The following is an 8092-nucleotide window of genomic DNA, read 5'->3' on the forward strand; positions in this document are numbered from 1 at the left end:
GTGGCAGCACATATAGTAAAATTGAAATGATACAGAGATTAGCATGGCCCCTGCACAAGAATGAAATGCATTTCATGAAGTAGTCAATATTTTTTAAAAAAAGATACAAATGATTCTGTATAAAATAAACTAAAAGGATATATTGTATAACACAAAGAATGTGGCCAATATTTTATAATAACTATAAGTGGAGTATAACCTTTAACAATTATGAATCACTATATTGTGATTATATAATATTCTACATCAACTTACAGGCTTACGTAATACTCTGCATCAGCTATACTTCAGTAAAGTTGTTTCTTGATATTTTTGTAGGTTTTTTAAATCAGCATAAATCCAAATGTCACCTTTCCATATATTTTATTGTTATTCTCCTGGGATGAAATCTATTAAAGGATGGCCAAATATTTTCAGAAAATGGATATTTTGCTGAATCAGTTCAGTTCAGTTCAGTCGCTCAGTCATATCCAACTCTTTGCGACCCCATGAACCACAGCACGCCAGGCCTACCTATCAATCACCAACTCCCAGAGTTCACCCAAACCCATGTCCACTGAGTCGATGATGCCATCCAACCATCTCATCCTCTGTCGTTCCCTTCTCCTCCTGCCCTCAATCTTTCCCAGCATCAGAGTCTTTTCAAATGAGCCAGCTGTTCACATCAGGTGGCCAAAGTAGGAGAGTTTCAGCTTCAACTTCAGTCCTTCCAGTGAACACCCAGGACTGATCTCCTTCAGGATGGACTGGTTGGATCTCCTTGCAGTCCAAGGGACTCTCAAGAGTCTTCTCCAACACCACAGTGCAAAAGCATCAATTCTTTGGCACTCAGCTTTCTTCACAGTCCAACTCTCACATCCATACATGACCACAGGAAAAACCATAGCCTTGACTAGACGGACCTTAGTCAGCAAAGTAATGTCTCTGCTTTTGAATATGCTATCTAGGTTGGTCATAACTTTTCTTCCAAGGAGTAAGCGTCTTTTAATTTCATGGCTGCAATCACCATCCACAGTGATTTTGGAGCCCAAAAGAATAAAGTCTGTCTCTGTTTCCACTGTTTCCCCATCTATTTGCCATGAAGTGATGGGACCAGATGCCATGATCTTCGTTTTCTGAATGTTGAGCTTTAAGCCAACTTTTTCACTCTCCTCTTTCACTTTCATCAACAGACTCTTTGGTTCTTCTTCACTTTTTGCCATAAGGGTGGTGTCATCTGCATATCTGAGGTTATTGATATTTCTCCCGGCAATCTCTATTCCAGCTTGTGCTTCTTCCAGCCCAGCATTTCTCATGATGTACTCTGCATATAAGTTAAATAAGCAGGGTGACAATATACAGCCTTGACGTACTCCTTTTCCTATTTGGAAGCAGTCTGTTGTTCCATGTCCAGTTCTAACTGTTTCTTCCTGATCTGCATACAGATTTCTCAAGATGCAGGTCAGGTGGTCTGGTATCCCCGTCTCCTTCAGAATTTTTGGCAATTTTGCTCAATACCTTTTTGAAATAACTAGACTTTGCACAAGTTTTTATTTTAAAATAACCTCAAGCTTTCAGAAAAAGTTATAGGTAGAGTACAAAGAGCTGTTTTTTTCCTGAAGCTTTTATGTTTCTAGGTTGCATAAACCATGAATACTTTAGAATGTATTTCTTATTAACAAATAATCTCTCAACCAGAATAAAACCATCGAAACCTAGAAATTAAAATCGTTAAATTATGACCACTGTTAGTTCAGGCTGCCATGACAAAATACCAGAGATTGGGAAGCTTAAACAACAGAAAGTTATTTTCTCACTGCTCTGGAAACTGGAAGTCCAAGATCAACGTGTTGGTCAATTTGGTTTCCTGTGAGAACCTTCTTCCTGGCTTGTAGATACCTGCTTTCGTGTGTTCACGTGGCTTTTTTAAAGTGTATGAACACACAGAAAGAAACAGAAAACTCTTTGTCTTCATAAAAAAAAACCAATCTTGTCAGATAAAGACCCCACCCTTATGATCCACTTTAACCTTATCTCCTAAAAATTCTATCTCCAAATACAGTCATATTGGGAAGAGGGTTGGGGGAGTGGCTAGGGATTCATGAATTTGAGAAACACAATTCAGTCTATAGAAACTGTCAAGTCCTGAAACACCATTCAGGTTTCACCAAATGTCCCAGGGATGCCCTATACAGCAGAAGGATCCAGTTCTGAATCACATTTTTGCTTTTAGTTGTCATTTCTCTCTAATCTCTTCCCTGGTGGCTCAGAGGGTAAAGCGTCTGCCTGCAATGCAGGAGACCTGGGTTTGATCCCTGGGTCAGGAAGATCCCCTGGAGAAGGAAATGGCAACCCGCTCGAGTACTCTTCCCTGGAAAATCCCATGGACAGAGAAGCCTGGTAGACTACAGTCCATGGGATCACAAAGAGTTGGACACAACTGAGCGACTTCACTTTCTAATCTCTAACAGTTCCTCATTCTGCCTTTGATTTTTATGACCTTGATACTTTGGAAAATTACAGGCTAGTTATTTTGTAGAACAAAATAAAAAGGTCAGAGGTCTTCCCATCATTTTCTTAACTAACGTACAGTAGAAGTTCTATTTACTGACATCCATTTTACTCAACTGATCGAATTAAGCAAACTCTCTGTTCTATTACTGTAATCCTATTATTCGAACAAATAAGCGTTACCAGTTTACTTAATAATTGAACAATGCAGTTTTAGCAACTTGTCAATAAGGAGTCTTTCTAAAACACCCAATTCAAAACTTATTCATGTTTTATAAATACGTTTAATGTGGCCAGTAATTTCTATGGTAAATTTCTATTTTGAATTTATTAGAAAGTGAAAAGTTTGGGAGTCCCTAAGACCACACTCAGTTTCAATAATTTGTTAGAAAGAGTTACACAATTCAGAAAAACCATTATCCTGTGGCTCCCATTTATTACAGCAAAAGGATTCAGATTAAAATCAGGCAAAAGAAGCAGCACATAAGAAGTCTAGGAAAGTTCCAGACAGTCTTCCAGTTGTCTGTTCCCAGTGGAGTCAAGTGAACTGGACTTACTAGTAGCAATGACTAGTGGCAACATGCATGAAGTACTGGCAACAAGATCACCCAGCCTTGATTTCCAGAGTTTTTATTCAGGCTTGGTCACATACACAAGACTGACCACCCATGTGGTCTTCACCCTCCAGAGACTGAGCTGTTACCACACCGCCCAAGACCACATCATAAACCACATTATTAGCAGAGACTGTCCAGGTGGCCCAAGGTTTCCAGGTAAACAAATACACCCTTATCAAGCAGGACATTTCAAGCTGTAGGGCTTACCTCCCAGAAGCTCAGAGCAAATAACAGACCTCAAGCAATTATATGTTATCAGTTTACTTAACGCTTGCTTGAATGATGTGTTTTTATAGCACCTTTCAAAAATATCTGATTCAATGTTCACTTGTTTTAGAAATGCAATAAATGAAAGTGGCGATTTCTAGGTTGGATGTATTAGAAAGACTGTAAAGACAAGTCACTAAAACAACAATAAAAAAAAGAAATAAACTGCACTTGTATCAGACAAGAGCAACACATAAAATAAAGACAACGATAAAGACTGGAAAGTAAACAGCACAAAAATCTAGAAAGATTCTTCATTCAGAGCTCTTGTCTAGCTACTTTACATTACTTAAAGCATGTGAAGTTGAACATCTTAGACAATGTACTTTTTGTGTAATTTATGCCAGGAAGAAGATAGGAAATTTCGATCAGCAGACAAAGGCAAGCCCTTGACCTTACAACAAAAGGTTGGTGAATAAATGCATGTGCATGGGTCATTATTCTCTAATTCTTTTTTGAGTTTTAAGCAAGTTTTTCAATAATATGCCAGACATTAGATAACAGAGATTTGACCATGTTGAATTTTACCTAAACCCTGTGATGCTGGAAATAGGGAATTTTAAAGGAATCTTATCATTTTGTGTTCCAGAAAACAAAACAGTTTACAGAAGAAAAAGAAAAAAAAAAAAAAAGCCTTTCACATATATTTAGATAAGACTCACAAAGTCCTTTGTTTACCTATAACAAGGGCAGGCACAAATTTCTATGTTCTGCCTAAATTATTTCCTGAACAATTGGTTTCACTGATCAATCAGGACAAAATACTTGTTAGAAAGACTGGTTAAGTTTCTCTCCTTCCAGAGCCCTGAGCTTTAGCCCACCCCCATCCCCAGCACGAGCCTTTAATTTATCAATCTATATTGTCTAGTGACATTACACCACTCTTTATAGTATAAAAACTATAACTTACAACAGTGTATGTCCATTCCTTCTTTCCTGGTATTTATGTTACTGCTCTTATACATTTTACTTTACACATTAGAAATCTCAGAGTACATGGTCATTATTTTTGTTTAAAAATTTAGTTATCTTTTAAGGCACTTAAATAGTAAGAAAATTTTTATATATTTACCTGAACAGTCACCATTTCCATTGCTCTTCATTCCTCTATGTATTTTATTTCCATCTGATATAACTTTCTTTTTGCTTGAAAGATTTTCTTTAACATTTCTTGTAGTGCAGTACTTCTGGTGATGAACTCTTGTATCTTTTTTTCTTTTCAGTTGATCTAAACCAAAAATACTAACAATAAAAAATACCCCCCAAATAGTTCACTTATTTCTCCTACTCCCTACTCCCTGCTTCTGGCAACCATCAGCCTGTTCTCTATACCTATAAGCATAGTTTTAAAATATATATATACATTAGATTTCACACAAGGAGAGATTATGTGTTATTTACCTTCCTCTGACTGTTATCACTTAGCATGATACCCTTGAGTTCTATCTATGTTGTCACAAATTACAAGATGTCTTTCTTGTTTATGCCTCAACAATATTCCATTGCAATACATATACCATAATTTTTTATCAACAGGCATAAGATTATAGTTAATAAGATAACACAGGTGATAAAATCAATTTATATTTTTAAAAGAGATAATCCAAAAGAATGGAGAAAAACGGGGAAAAAAGAGCAACATGTAAGATAAAAAATAGTTCACATCAAATATAAATGGTCTAAGGACTCAAAAGACTGAGATTGTCAGATTAAATAAACAATACAAAACCCAAATATATGCTGTCTTTAAGAAACACACTTTAAATATAAGGACAAGAATGGGCTTAAAAGTAAAAGAATGAGAAAAAGATATTCCATACTAACACTGGTCATAAGAAAGCTGGAAGAGTTGTATTAATATTGGACACAGTAGATTCAAGAAAACAAAATACAGCCAAGTATTTAAAAAGGTAATTTCATAATAATAAAACAATCAAGAGGATATAACCATTCTAAATATGCTTGCCCCTCATAACAAAACTTTAAAATACATGAAGCAAAAATGGATACAACTGCAAAGAATTATAGGTAAATTCACAATTATAATTTAAAAATAAAATTACCCCTCTCTGAATAGTTAATAGACACAGACAGAAAATCCCTAGTTTTCTCATTCAAATCTCAGGACATAAGGTTGAATATTTCCAGTAATTTTCTTTACACACTCAGAAGTAGAGCCTATAAAAAAACATTTGATTGCTGGTCAACTTATCATTGGGGCTTCCTCGGTGGCTCAGTGGTTAACAATCTGCCTGCAATGCAGGAGATGCAGGAGACGTGAGTTTGATCCCTGGGTCAGGAAGATCCCTGGAGGAGGGCATGGCAACTCACTCCAGTATTCTTGCCTGGAGAATCCCTTGGACAGAGGAGCCTGGCAGGCTACAGTCCACAGGGTTGCAAAGAGTCAGACAAAACTGAAGCGACCTAGCACACAATCACACAGCTTATCATCATTTCCAGGTGCTATATTAATCAGAGCCAGATATGTGAATCAGCATTGTGAAGCAGCAATATTCTGGAGAGATTAATAGCTCTGGAGTCAGAGAAACTTGAATTCTCTCACATACCAACAATGTAACCTTGGGCAAATGGGTTAACTTCTTAGAGTCTCAGTTTTCTCATTTGTAATCAAACAATTTGAAAGAATCAACTCCCATTTGGTCTGATCAGAACTCTTTTTTTGTCTGTCCTTCTATCCTGTTTTAGAGAAAGAGCTTAGTAGATGGGAACACTGTTGAGTGTGGAGATCATGCAAAAGATGTCTCTGAAACCAACTGTCACTTTTTATGCAAAGAAATATTGCCCTTTGTTCTGTGCTTGCAGCTGTCTCTTTTAGACTGCTCACATGTTTAAGACTTGCCTCAAGGTTTTTATAATGCCCACCAGACAGAATTATCTAGGATTGTGTTCTAGCAAGCCAAAGTCATGTTAAGCAAAGGAGTTAAGCAGTTGTGTACAAAACATTTTAGTATCATCGCATGAAGTTGTATGGTGTAAATCATTGAAACAGGAGTAGACCTCAATTCTAATTGTAACTCTATCAGGAAGAAGTACATAACCCTTACCAAACTGACTTTCTGGGTCTTCATTGCATTACCTATACAACAACAGAATTTGATACACATAGTCACTCAGTTTCCCCAAATTCTATGTTACTAGAAATGACTCTAGAAACAAAATGTTCAGAAGACTTCAATCATTCATTTACTCCTACATTTACTGACCAATTTAATTTCAGTAAGTTACCAAGAACTGTTCTAGACATAGTAGGGGTTAGGGGATGGAGGAAATGGTATGTGGAAGAGTCCTTGCTTTCAAGAATTTTTAATTCCTTGGAGAAAAAGAATAATAAACATAAAAGTAAATATATAATATAAAGTTAACTAGTAAAAATTTAAGGAAATACTAATATCAAGAAGGAAATATTTAGAGGGAGGCAACATGGGTGTACCTGTGCCTGATTCTTGTTGATGTATGACAGAAAACCACAAAATTCTGTAAAGCAATTATCCTTCAATTAAAAAAAAGTTTTTTTAAAGTAATATTTAAAAGATTGTTCAATCCAGTCTACTATGAAGAATATAGTCATTTTAATACAAAAAGGAAGGATATTTCTTTATTGATCAAGGCAGTTAGAATGAGCTATATCCCAGATGCATGCTTAAAAGTCAGTAGCATAAAAAGTTGGCAAAGGTGACAGCAAAATGAAAAACTCAATTCTTACAGAAGGGGAATACAGACATAAACAAGTGAGAATGCTTGTCAGAGAACAAAAGAGGGGGAAATGAGAAATGCCAGATTTAAAACTTTAAGTTATGTCTGGAGTTGTGTATCTGTTACTTCTTAACTAGTTACAACTATTCAACCATGTGTGTATTATTACTAATCTTCCTCAGTTTAAAACAAAGAAGCCCCAGTCATGGCTCAGACATAAAGAATCTGCCTGCAATGTGGGAGACCTGGGTTCAATCCCTGGGTTGGGAAGAGCCCCTGGAGAAGGGAATGGCTTCCCACTCCAGTATTGTTGCCTGAAGAATTCCATGGACAGAGGAGCCTGGAGGGGTCGCAAAGAGTTGGACATGACCGAGCAACTAACACTTTCACTTCAAGGCTCTAAGAGGTTGAGTAACTTGTTCAAGGTATGTGTTAGGATTTGCATGCAGTACTCATTAAGTTAAAAATCAGTGTTCTTTTCATGAAACACTTTTAGGAGAGTGAAAAGGTATGAGCTTCTCATTGCATACTCGGTTGCTTAGCTGTGCCTGACTCTTTGCAACCCTGTGTACTATATAACCCATCAGGCTCCACTGTCCATGAGATTGTTCAGGCAAATACTGGAGTGGGTTGCCATTTCCTGCTCCAGGGTATCTTCCCAACCCAGGGATCGAACCCATGTCTCTTGCACTGGCAGGTGATATTTTACCACTGAGCCATCAACCTTGAAATTCTTGATGTGACATTGTTATCTGACCAACCAGAAACAAATCATGGTGTATATTACTAAGCAATACCAGTAGTTGTATTATAAAGTGTAGAATTCACATTGAGGATTAAACAAGCTGTATTTCTCTGAAAATTTAAGACTAATCCCTGTTTTGTATGCATACTTAGTCGTCACTCACCCAAAGCCAGACATCCTGGAACGTGAAGTCAAGTGGGCCTTAGGAAGCATCACTATCAACAAAACAAGTGGAGGTGATGGAATTCCAGTTGAACTA

At 36.9% G+C, this 8092-nt stretch overlaps 1 pseudogene; it reads left to right on the top strand.

The window, feature by feature from the left end:
- LOC128057039 (uncharacterized) lies at positions 1-94 on the top strand (annotated as a pseudogene).
- Positions 95-8092: the final 7998 nt, after the last annotated feature.

This window comes from Budorcas taxicolor, chromosome 11, assembly GCF_023091745.1.
Source record: "Budorcas taxicolor isolate Tak-1 chromosome 11, Takin1.1, whole genome shotgun sequence".
Classification (NCBI taxonomy): domain Eukaryota; kingdom Metazoa; phylum Chordata; class Mammalia; order Artiodactyla; family Bovidae; genus Budorcas; species Budorcas taxicolor.